Below are 13,273 nucleotides of genomic sequence, written 5' to 3' on the forward strand. Positions count from 1 at the left end.
ATCGTGCTACAGGTGCAGTGATGTCCGGGTTGGTGCTGGCCTCTGGCGACAGCTCCGGAACGTGTTAGCAGCCTACTAATAACAACAAGTAACAATTAAAACAAAACACTCACGATACGTTCACTCAAATACTCGTCCTTCTGGGTCGTTCCTTAACCATAAACAAAGGAACAGATCACGTTGCTCTGTCCCCTATTTGTACCGTCACTCGTGACCCCTTGGTTAACCATTATAACCGCTCCTCCAATCCGCGGCTGCCACATTGTTTTCCTTCCGGGTCGATGAATTAGTGTACCAGAGCTCCACCCCTTTTCTAGAAGACCGACTTCCTTTTAACCCAGGGAATGAATTGTCAGGCCATTCAGTCCAGGGTACTCTCTTCCCTTTACTTAGCGCCCTCACAGGTCAGGAGGGAGATTTACCACCAAGAATCATTCTGTTTCTGTCACATATCCTGCCACTCAGAGTGGAGCTGAAGGAACACTTGGCTGAATCTACCTTTCCCATTACATCCCCCTCCCAGAAAAAATAATCCACATTTTGGTGGTCCCTTTTCCCGCACGGTGTACCATGTGGTACATGAAGGGCTGCAATGCCAGATGCCACTGAGTTATCCGAGCTTTGTTGTCCTTCATTGTGCTTAACCACTTGAGTGGGGCGTGGTCTGTGACAAGATCAAATGAATATCCCAGCAGGTAGCATCGTAAAGAGTAAAGACTCCTTTTCGACCATGGAGTACTTTTTGCTGATGTACAGTATCGGGTATTCTACTCCATCTACCTTTTGGAACAAGACCACACCCAAACCAACATCCGATGCATCGGTGTGGTGGATGAATCTCTTGATGAAATCTGGTGTGATGACAGTGGGGGCCTGGCATAGTCTCCGCTTAACAATATCAAACGCCCCCTGACATTCTAGTGACCACTTAATCAAATTTGGTGCACTCTTTCTGGTGAGGTCGACTAAGGGGTTAATCACTGTGGCGTACTCAGGGATAAATCTTCGGTAATATCCAGCTAACCCCAGTAGCGAACCAAAGCCTGGATTTTGGTGACAACAGGTTTCACCCTTCCATTTCCCATTAAAAACCCCGAATATTGCGTCTCTGTTTTGGCAAACACACATTTTCGCAAGTTAGCTGTCAGCCGGGCTACCCTTAGAGACTGAAGGACGGCCATAACCCTTGCCAGATGCTCTCGCCAGGTGGAGCTGTAAATAACCACATCATCAATATACGCAGCCACATATTCCTGATGTGGGCATAAGACCTGGTCTCTGAAAGGCAGCAGGCACACTATGTAGCCCAAACGGCATGGTTTTAAAGTGAAACAGCCCTTCTGGTGTTGAAAATGTGGTTTTCTCCCTAGAACTGCGGGTTAAGGAGATCTGTCAGTATCCCTTTGTCAGGTCCAGAGTAGAGATAAACTTTGCCGTTCCCAGTCTATCTAGAAGTTCGTCGACCCAAGGCATGGGGTGAGCATCGAACTTGGCAATAGCGTTTACCTTCCGGAAATCAACGCAGAAGTGGTTGGTGTCGTCCTTTTTGGCCATTATCACAATTGGACTGCACCACTCACTCCTGGAAGGCTCATTCACCCCAAGTTCAAGCATCGCCCATCAACTTCGTCAACTTTCTGGGATCCGGCAAGGTCTCTCTCGTACTGTGACACCTGAGGGAGAGATAATGTCATATTCAACAAGGTTAGATCTACCAGGGAACTCCTCAATAAGCTTACGCAGCTCTCGTTGCTGATCTGGAAGTAACTGTTCCCCCATCGAAATGACTTTAGTGCTAGGGGTCTCTGGACAGGGGCCTACATCATCCTCTACTTCGCCTGGGGCAATAAATAAGGCCTCCCTTGCCTGCCAGGGCTTTAATAAATTTATATCATAAATTTCCCGTTCATTACGGCGATCGGGTTGTCTGATTTCATAATTCACTTTACCTATAGTCCAAATCACTTTATATGGCCCCTGCCATTTAGCACATAATTTCGATTCTGATGAGGAAAGCAGCAGCATTACTTTGTCTCCTGGTCGAAAAGTCTGAATTCTTGCATTTTTGTTGTAATGTTGCTGTTTCCAGTGCTGAGCCGATTTGACGTTGTCCTGGACCAAACGACCGACCAAATCTAGGCGATCTCTGAGTAGGAGCACATGCTGCACTACATTTTTGGATGAGCCTTTGTGCTCCTCCCACCCCTCTCTTAACAGATCGAGGATGCCGTAAGGCTGTCGGCCGTCCAAAAGCTTGAAGAGGGAGAAAACAGGCGAAAACATTTCAGCTTGCAAGGGGAAAAAATCAACAATCTTTTCCCCTTTTTCTTTTTCTGCCACATTTACGTGTGTGGCTGAGATTGCCATTCATTTTATTAATTCTCTAAATTTTGTCCAGTCTTGGCCCAGAATAACCGGGTGTGGTAGCCTTTCTGCCACCCCTACTACCAGGTGACATTTTATCGGTCCTACCGTTAAGTACACATTTAGTGTGGTGTGTGATGCTGTGTCTCCATGGATACAGGAGATAGCCACCTGACCTTGTGGCTGCCACGACACACCGCCCAAGAGAGCTGTTGTAATTAAAGTCTGCTCACACCCCATGTCCACTAATGCGTGGGTTTTCACTTTCCCTAAAACCACATCAACAGTACAAGGAATCTCCCGACCATTTTCCCCTTGTTTACCTATTTCTGGTGCCCAATTACACACCACCACATCACACTCCATTGCTGTGGGGCATGACCTGGCCTGGTGTCCCGGTTGGTTACACCTAAAACAAGTAGGGGGGGACAGAGGAAACCATGGTTAAGTATCTGTCCCATTGCTGGTATGGACCACCATGAAGGGGAGGCAAGGGGATCCATTGGGGTCGGCGGTGTCGGAGGTCTTGATCCCGGTACCGGTGTGGGTGCTGGTGGTGGTGGGAGAGAGAGAGGAGGTGGTGGTTGGCAGGAGCCGTGAGTATGCCGGTCCGGGCAGAGACCAGGGAGTCTTCGAAGTCCTCAGCTAGTTTCACGGCTTCTTCCAGGGTGTTGGGGTTGTGGCACCGTATCCATGCTTGAGTGGCGTTGATGACCACATGGCAGAACTGCTCCACCACTATCACCTGTTGCTTGAAGGCGACCACGTACGCCTCCGGATCATCCTCTGCCACCATCTTCAATTTCTGTGCCTTTGGGGCCATCATCACGGGTGCTGGGTGTGGCGTTATTGCCAGCCCTACCCTCTCAATGAGCGCGGTGCACACGCTTCTCTCTCCTTCTCTCCTCGGCCTCCTGTCTGCTGTCCAGCGCCTCCAGCTGCTCCGCCAATGCAGTGCGATCCATAATCCTGTGTTCTGACACCACATGTGACAAAGTGGTTTGCAGGGTACAGGTGTCTTAGTGATGCAGTGTGCAAGGAAGAGACAGACAGTGATAATCCAATCAGAAAATGATTTATTTTGTAATCCAGGTCTGGTTACCTTAAACAATAATCCCAGGCAATACACGGTAATGTGTTTTGCACTGTTCTATAAAACCCCAAATAATAGCCCCAAATAATAAACACAGTTATTACCTCCGCAATATACAAACACGGTCATCAGCCCTGGGTGAGTGCTGTAGTGCTCATTGTGCAAATACAATAATACAGGTGCAGTGATGTCCGGGTTAGTGCTGGCTTCTGGCGACAGCTCCGGAATGTGTTAGCCGTCTACTAATAATAACAAGTAACAATTGGAGACAAACAAACAAAACACTCACAATATGAAACACAAATACTGGTCCTTCTGGATCTTTCCTTAACCATAAAGGAACAGATCATGTTGCTCCATTCCCTATTTGTACCGTCACTCATGACTCCTTGGTTAATGGGTCGATGATTTAGTGTACCAGAGCTCCGCCCCCTTTCTAGATGACCGACTTCCTTTTAACCCTGGGAATTAATTGTCAGGCCACCCATAGTACTCTGATCCCTTTACTTAGTGACCTCACAGGTCGGGAGAGAGATTTACCAAAAAGAATCATTTTGTTTCTGTCACAAGGAAGTTAACTATTTTATTTTTTATATTTCACATTCAGCAAAATCTGTGAGGCCATAATTATATATGTTTTTACATATAATTTTATTTTTGGTTTTGGTTTTGGTTTGTTTGTTTTTTTGGTTTGGTTTTGGTTTCTATCTCAGGGTCATGTATTTCATACATTTAAAGCACGTAACATATACTAATTGTATTTTCACTTTTCTGCTCCCTCTAGCTACCTATCGAGGTCCTGCTGCAGTTCAATTGGTGTTTTCTATCTTTCTTAAACAAAATCTGATAAATTAATGGAAGCAGTAACTGTTCACATTGCTCGCACTAATTCTGTTTTCTGTCCCCACACTTCCATATGCTCCTCTGCCTAATATTTTTTGTTCACCAGGATGAACACGTCGCTTAGATTTATTATATTATTGTTTGTATTTTAGCAGGCGGCACCAGGATGCTCTGGAGGTTGAGGCTGTGCTCCAACTATTTTTACTCTACTTCAACCATTGTTTGGGTTCAATGTTTTTGGAAATCTGTAAGATTTTGTATTATAATAAAGGTGGTTATTTAACACAAGATTGTCCTGACTGAATCAAGGTTAATATGTGAAATAATTACATTTTAAAGGGGAATAGAAAATATTTTTCATTACTTGAGTGGCCATACGTGGTACATTAAGTGGCAGTCAAGTGGTTAAAATAAACCCCATTCTTTGATTTCATCAATTCCTGCATTTCCAACTAAAGTCTGACCTCTAATGTTGTCTTGCAAGCAATCATCATATAGCTATAATTCCTTCTCTACAGATTGTGCAATTTTGATTTTCACTATTAAACATAATCACTGTAAATTGATATTGTCAGTAAAAATGTTGAAAGGGTAAAGTCAAAATCCCTATTACGCCTTAGTCAGGATAAGAAGAAGACTACAGCTATGGCCAAAAGTTTTGCATCACTATATGAACTTAATTTAGATTAATTTAGTGTAAACAGCGATTAGCTTTCTATTGTCCTCTAACTAGGGGGCATGTGTGTCAGTTCTGTGGCATTCTGCACATATATTGAGAGCTGTAACCCTGCAATTACTTAGTTTTGAGAGCATAATCTGCAAACACGTGTGGATTCTGCTTCTTCCCCTGGCTGGAATTCGCATTGCTGTTTGAATTGGCGTTGAAATAGGTAAGAGGATTGTAGTTTATTTGTTATAATCGATGCCTGCTTAGGTAAGCAGCCTGCACTTAAATTAAAATTTTAAAAAGTAATTAAGTGATCCAAACTGTGTTGGGGTGTGTTGAATTGTGTGGTTAACCCTTTGCGGTCCATTGTCGGACAGTGCGTCTAAAATTAACTGCGCGTGTGAAAATTAATTAGACCTGACGTGCCTGACGCGCAATTAATAAATGGACCGCAAAGGGTTAATGCAAATTTTGTGTTAAGTATACGGCTCTAGGCCTACAGGATAGTATAAATTGGCAAACAGTGTCTTAGAACGCCAGCCGTTCTAAGTGCCAGCCAGGCTAAGGGCCACAAGTCCAAGGGCAGCCTGAGCTGTGGCAGTCCGAGCGAGGACCTTTTCCAAATCCCTCCCAATGGCTACTAGAGGCCTCATTCCTACCTTGACACCTAATGTCTGGATCCCCTGTACAGAGCGGGCTCACTCGTTCTCCAGTCCCAGAATGAATACTGAAACATATCCAAAGTCTGTCCCTACCTTTCCCTCCCGGATGCGGAGATACTTTGTCATGCATTTGTCTATATGGTGGTCTCCCGGCACACACCATAAACCGACTGCAGCTAGTTCAGAATGTCGCTGCCAGGATCCTTACCAGATGTAAAAAACATGAACACATCACCCCCCGTCTTGCCCAGCTGCACTGTCTACCTATAAAGTTCAGGATTATTTTCAAAACTCTCCTGCTCACCTACAATGCCCTTCATTACACATGTCCCAAGTACCTCCTCAACCTGCTGAACCGCTATGTCCCTGCCCGCAAGCTGAGGTCCTCCGACTCTGGCCTGCTTGTTCTCCCCAAGCAAAGGTGCACCACACTTGGAGATCACTCGTTTAGCTTCATGGCTCCGACTCTTTGGAACTCTCTCCCAGCTTTGGTGCGTGATGCTCTGTGGCGGAGTGTCCCGCCCCTATTTATTATTATTTGTATTTTTGTTTGCGGCGCGGATAAAAGCGCAGCGTCTTTTGTTATTGTTTATAATTTAAAAACCCTGTGAGGATGCGTGACTGATCAGCTACTGATTATTTAACTAGCTGACAGTCACGCATCCTTACCAAACGCGTGCAGACTGTGGCCGAGGGGTAATAAGATAATTAACAGCTAGTTAACCCATCGGCCAGAGTATAAGAACCTGCAGCTGTCCGTGCTGCAGGGTGGGGTGTACAGAGAGGAGGTACGGGGAGATAGAGAGGAGACAGACTTTAAAATAACAATTGCTAAAACGTGCTGGATTAGCCAGCACGACACTTACTTGTTTGTCTGTCTTATTTGTTTGGCCCTCGTGCCCTTTTGTTTTTGTTGTTTTGTTCAAATCATTTGTTTTGTTTATTAATAAAATCAGCTGAACGCCGTTGCATTCAGCTTCACCCGCCCATCCACTGTTTTGGTTTCTGTACTTCCTGGTCCGTGACATCACCACACCTCACCACTGCAAGCCATCCTGCCACATGCTCCCACCGTCGCTCACTTTAAATCACCTCTCAACCCACCTGTTCTCTCTTGCTTTCCATTCTCTTTAAACCTGATTATTCTTTATATTTCGTGTATTATGCTACTATCATGTATTATACATGTTCCACTGTATTAAATGTATTATGCTTTTTTTTACTGTATATCATGTATTATACATTTCTCTGTTTTTAAAGTATTATGGAATTTACTGTTGTTACTGCATCCTGTAAAGCGCTTTGTGATGGTGGTCCACAATGAAAGGCACTATATAAATTAAAGATTGATTGATTCAAAGAAACTACATATGTATATAGTGTAACACAGCAGGGAGGGGGTTAAAGCCTCCCTGAGTGGAAAACATGTGCGGAATGCACATTTGTTTAGTTTAATTGTTTTGGTTTATCGTTGAATTTAATTTGTTAATTGTTTTGTTATTAATTATCCCCTGCACCTGGTAGCTCTTGTTAAATTAAAACCAGGTGCAGGGTATTTAAGAGAGGCAGCTAGTCTGCTCAAGGCTGCTGAGGAGAAGGAGGCAGAAAGGTGTGCTCTGCTTCCTGGCAGTCATGAGTTAAAAAGTAAGTGCTGTATGAAACCAGTGTGTTTTGTAAGGACGGGGAAACAGCGTAGCTGTCCCGTGTTAGTCAGGGTGTTCCTGTGTGTTAGTTAGTGCTCGTACAGAGCTAGGTGTTTATTTTGTGTGTTTTGTTTTGTTTGGTGTTAATTAAAAATTAAGTGCACCAGCACTGTAAAAATCCATTCCAGTGTGTTGGGTGTATTTTTAAAGGGGCAACGAACCCGAGTGGGTGAAGTTCTTTTACAATAGCAAAAGCCTACCAGAAATAGTACATTATTTCATGTTAGATTTTGTAATGTCACATTTTTAAATTTTTATCAGTTTCGCATTAAGTACTGTATATGGAAAACTACAAAGTGGTGTGTAATTAAATTTGAAAATGTAACATTATTCAGCAGGTTTCTTTCTTCAATTCTACAGTTGCATGCCTTGCCAATGTTTTCCAGAGCACGACCACCAGGAAGTGAGATGCATGCTGCGTCTCATTGCCTTGACCAACAAAACAAGAAGACTGCCGAGGCGAACCACTTACTTGCATACAGAGCTATCATATACTTAAAAATGTTGGACAGTAAACATATTTTTCTATCATATTCTTAAAAATGTTGTGGAATAAAATATACATAGACGACACACCATTGGTGCCTACTGTAAAATAATCTGACTGTTAAAATGAAAAAAGGTACCAATGCAGTTTCTACTGTCACAAGCCATAACAATTCATGTTGAAATGATGGAAACTCACTTGATTTCTGAAACTCAGTAATGTCCCACCTGGGTCCAAATAAAAAGGAAATTCGTTCATAATGCAGGAGCTTTTCCAGCTTTTGCTCCTCTTTGGGCCTTTGGGTAATTAAGTACCCACTGGTAGTGAACCTTGAGGTTTGTTGTTAATACCATGACCACATGACCCCTTTCAGCATTCTCCAGGTCTGGGAGTAACCAGTCAGAATTACAGGTAAGCTTGCAATTTGGAGGATGTTTTCCTAGCATGTCAGGATGATGCACACTCGAGGCCGAAAGCAGGTGGTGCTGAATACTCGTTTAATCTCAGGATTCTAAACGATTAGGACAAAGGCTTTTATAGTAGCAGAATTTGTTGTTTCTAAAATAGACCTGCCCCCTAAAAACATGTCATCAGTATTATGTGAATCTCCGGCAAAATGCATAGTAGAGATTTGGTACTGAGATAAATTGGTAAAGTGTTCCCTTTCAATAAATCTGGGTCCCCTGTGCCTTTATAGAGTCACTTGAACCTAGCAGTCCAACATTGCTTCATCAGTGCTGGCTATTTCAGTTAATTAAATAATACATAAGTATCACATCTTTTACAGTTTCCATTTCCTTGCAGTACACTGCAGTTGAGGTTAAGACATCAGCATTTTTCCTGCCTTCCAGAGAAATTCAGCATCTTTATTAATGACATGCCGTCACTTTGCCACATCAGCAATATTTATGTGTGTGCTGATGACACCGATGTTTACACTTGCCGCAAGAGTGTGATAGATATTGAGACTGCTTTATAAGCAGACATTGATAGGTCACAGAAATGGTTAGATTCTAGCCTACAAGTAATTGTTTTCTTTAAAAAGCATCAGTGCTGTTTGGCAGGACAAGGCAAATTATACTCCTCAGCTACACATCACAGTTTGGACTTGTATAATGACAGACCAGGGGTCTTGCTCTATTATTGTGTTAAGCTTACCACACACACACTCATTACCTTATTATCTTATTAACTACTGGTGGAGTTAGAAGTACTCATACATGTCTTGCATCAGTGCCACCTGGAGTTGTTACTGGCAGTGGGCAGTGGGCAGGGGGCATTAACTCTTATTGACAATACCAATATTGCATACATGATAATAATAACACCCTCATATTCTCAATGTATTGTCCAATGTATGGATGTGACCATGAATGGGCAGTAGGCAATTCATTTGGGGTTTTTTGTGCACATCCCATGTCCAAAGTATATCTTCACAATTAAATACAATATGATTTACAGTATAACACACAACGTTTCAGTAAATAAATAATACATTGTATGTACTTGTTGTTTTTGTACTTATTGAGTTTTTCATATATATATTTATGATATAAAAACTGTTATTATCCTTGTTATCAGTCTGTTCACACAGATTTCTTTTTTTATATAATTTAAAAATAAGCATAGCGATAACCATTATTCTTGTGTCTGGAAAATCACAAATAGTCTGCCTTTGAAAACAGGCACTACAAAGGAAGTGTATAAGTATCAATAGCCTGGTTTCTTGTCATTACAATTTAAGCTTGCACTGATGTTTAATACACTGTGCTACAGACTACAAAGCCAGTCTCCCTCGGAACATTAGCACAGAAGTATCATGTAACAAGAAAGCCATCACACTGCAGGCTTACTGTGTAATACAATAAGTGCTGAAACTATGTCAAACACAGGGATGATTTACGTCATACAATCACATATTGATCAATATTTTACCAAAGGTCAGCAACTAAATGTAGCTAACATAGGGGTTTCTTTGCATCTTGTATCTTGTGTAGAAAAATTATGTTCTGTTGCTATCTCTGTAGTTCTTGTTAGAGCATAGTTGTTTTTTTATAACACAGGTAATAACAGATCAAAGAGCATAATCATTTGCAGCAAAAGCCCTTCCAGTTATGATTTACTTTGTTAGTTAAGACCCTATTCACAATACCTAAAAATGGGCATCACAATAACGTTGATCATGCACAGGCCTTTCTGGTCCCGTGAAAATCATGTAATTTTTGTTAATTTTTCATTTTATTTTTCACAAATGTCATGTTATTACGTTTTAGCCAATAAAATTTTTGTTTAATTTTGTTTTATTACAGATATACATTAATAAAATAACTAAAATAGATGTATATAAATAAAAACAAAGTATACATCATGTTTTAACTATATACAGTATATATATATATATGGATGAAGGCTATATTTGCATCCTGATCTTCCCAGGAGTGGCCATCCTGCCAAAATCTCTCCAAGAGCAAGGCGTAAAATGAAGTCACAAAGAACCCTAGAACAACATCTGCAGGCCTCTCTCGCCTCGGCTAAGGTCAGTGTTCATGACTCCACCATCAGAAAGACACTGGGCAAAAATGAGATTCATGGCAGAGTAGCAAGGCGGAAACCATTGCTCACTAAAAAGAACATGAATGCTCGTCTCAAGTTTGCCAAAAAGCACCTGGATGATCCTCAAGGGTTCTGGAACAATGTTCTATGGACAGATGAGTCAAAAGTGGAACTTTTTGGCCGACATGGGCCCCGTTATGTCTGGCCAAAACCAAACATTGCATTCCACAGTAAGAACCTCATATGAACGGTCAAGCATGGTGGTGGTAGTGTCATGGTTTGGGGATGCTTTGCTGCATCAGGACCTGGACACCTTGCCATCATTGAAGGAACCATGAATTCTGCTCTGTATTAGAGAATCCTACAGGAGAATGTCAGGCCATCAGAATGGTTGAAGAACAAGAAATTTAAAGTTTTGGAATGGCCTAGTCCAGACCTAAACCCCATTGAAATGTTGTGGCAGGACCTGAAACGAACAGTTCATGCTCGAAAACCCACAAATGTCACTGAGTTGAAGCAGTTCTGCATGGAGGAGTGGGCCAAAATTCCTCCACCGCACTGTGAGAGACTAATCAATAACTACAGGAAGCGTTTGGTTGCAGTTATTGCTGCCAAAGGTGGCGTAACCAGTTATTGAGTCTAAGGGGGCGATTACTTTTTCACACGGGGGCATTGGGTGTTGCATAACTTTCTTTAATAAATAAATGAAATATGTATCAAATGTTTGTGTTATTTGTTCACTCAGGGTCCCTTTTATCTAATATTAGGTTTTGGTTGAAGATCTGATAACATTCAGTGTCAAAAATATGCAAAAATGCAGAAAAAAAGACAGGGGGCAAATACTTTTTCACGGCACTGCATATATATATATATATATATATATATATATACCGCTCTACTATTGTGAGGCTGTCATAATAATTGCACATACAGCAATCTACCCATTAAAAAAAAGATAGGAATTGTATTTCAATCCCATTGCACTGAAGTAGGGCTCCAGTATCAAGAAGCTTGGGATTTCTCAGTATTTAAACACTAAGCAAAACAGATTCATTCATTCAAATCCATTCAAAACCAAAACAGCATTTGCTCCAGTGCAAAGTTTGCACCACTTGAAATAAAACAAAGAATTAGCATACTAATACAAAATACAAGCAAACAAGCCACATTTTCCTCAAAAGGAATACACAGCTCATGCTTAACGATAGTATATTTTGATTCCAGCCGACAGTTGCAAAATCTGCACATCATTATTTTGTCACCGTCAGCTGCATACATCCCCTCATGCTTAAATTCTTTGCAGCATTGTTTAATTGTTATGCACGGTTTAGGCATTTGAGAAACAAACTCTTCCATCACAATTTTAATTCCGAAACGACTCGCTCCAAATTATACATCTGCGCAAGTGCTAGTCGGACCGCGTCTATGGTAACAGCTGAGCCTTGACAACTACGACTGCAAGTATTAATTTAAAGTATTTTTGTATAAACCTCCCAATTTAAAAATGTTTACTTTATAATTATTTTTCGTTTGACCCTTTGCGGTCCATTTATTCAGCGCCTGTCAGGCACGTCAGGTCCAATTTATTTTCGCACAAGCTGTTTATTTTACACACGCTGTTTAAAAGTAATTTTATTCATAGTAAAACAGGTTTAAAAGGCATTGCATAACAACAGGACACTCAGTACTGCATCTCCAGCCCTGCCCCACTCCTTGTTCACTGTATTTATCACATATCTCTTCATAGTAGTGCATACTGATAAATCATCTCCTGATCACTCGTTTTATCACCAAACTCCTCAATAATGCTATCATTATTTTATTACTATAACATCTCAAAAAGCTTGGCAAATGTCTGCGATATTCTTTGAGCGATGGATGCGGAAGCAGCTATCTTGTTTGTTTACGTACGTGTTATGTCTGTTGTGAAGGGACTATGTGTATTGCTCAGATCCGGCTTCTATCGGCCTCACTCGGCCATTGAAAGCTTTCCTCTGCTTTTTCCGGAGAAAAACGACTAGGGACCTGTGCTTGACGTCTTTTTGATGACGTCGGACTGGGTCCGACATCGGACCAAAAAGGAAAAATTGTAATGTCGGACAGGGTCCGACATAGGACCGCAAAGGGTTAAAGTGTTTTTTTTTAAAGAAAACAATGGTAAAAATTGTTTTCTAAAGCGATAGTGCCTTCTTGATGATGGCTCTACCGTGTGATAGTTGACCTTGACTTTTGTTAGTGCCTTCGGCTTGGGACGCATAACTCCAGTCGCAGTCAGCCATCACACGGTAGAGCCATCATCAACGGGCACTATCACTTAATTTAACCCTAGTCGTTTTTCTCTGGAAAAAGCTGAGAAAACCGTTCAATGGCTGAGTGAGACTGATAGGAGCCGAGAGAAGCCGAAGAAAAGGGGGTGTATCTCAGCAATACACATAGCCCCGGCACCACAGATAACACGGACATAAACAAACAAGATAGCTGCTTATGCATCCAGCGCTCAGAGAATATCACAGACATTTGCAGAGCTTTTTGAGATGTTATAGTAATAAAATAATGACTTGGATCGTATTATTGAGGAGTTTGGTGATAAAACGAGTGATCAGAAGATGATTTATGGGTATGCACGACTATGAAGAGGTATGTGAAAAATACAGCGAACAAGGGGTGGGGCGGGGCTGGAGATACAGTACTGAGTGTCCTGTTGATATGCAGTGCCTTTAAACCTGTTTTACTGTGAAAAAAAATACTTTTAAACAGCGCGTCTAAAATAAACTGTGAGTGTAAAAATAAACTGGACCTGACGTGCCTGAGACCTGAGACACGCTGAATAAATGGACCACAAAGGGTTAAAGAATGATAGTAAAAAAGAAAGTTACCTTTATGGCTTAATACTTTTTTTTT

Source organism: Acipenser ruthenus, chromosome 4 (assembly GCF_902713425.1).
Source record: "Acipenser ruthenus chromosome 4, fAciRut3.2 maternal haplotype, whole genome shotgun sequence".
Taxonomy (NCBI): domain Eukaryota; kingdom Metazoa; phylum Chordata; class Actinopteri; order Acipenseriformes; family Acipenseridae; genus Acipenser; species Acipenser ruthenus.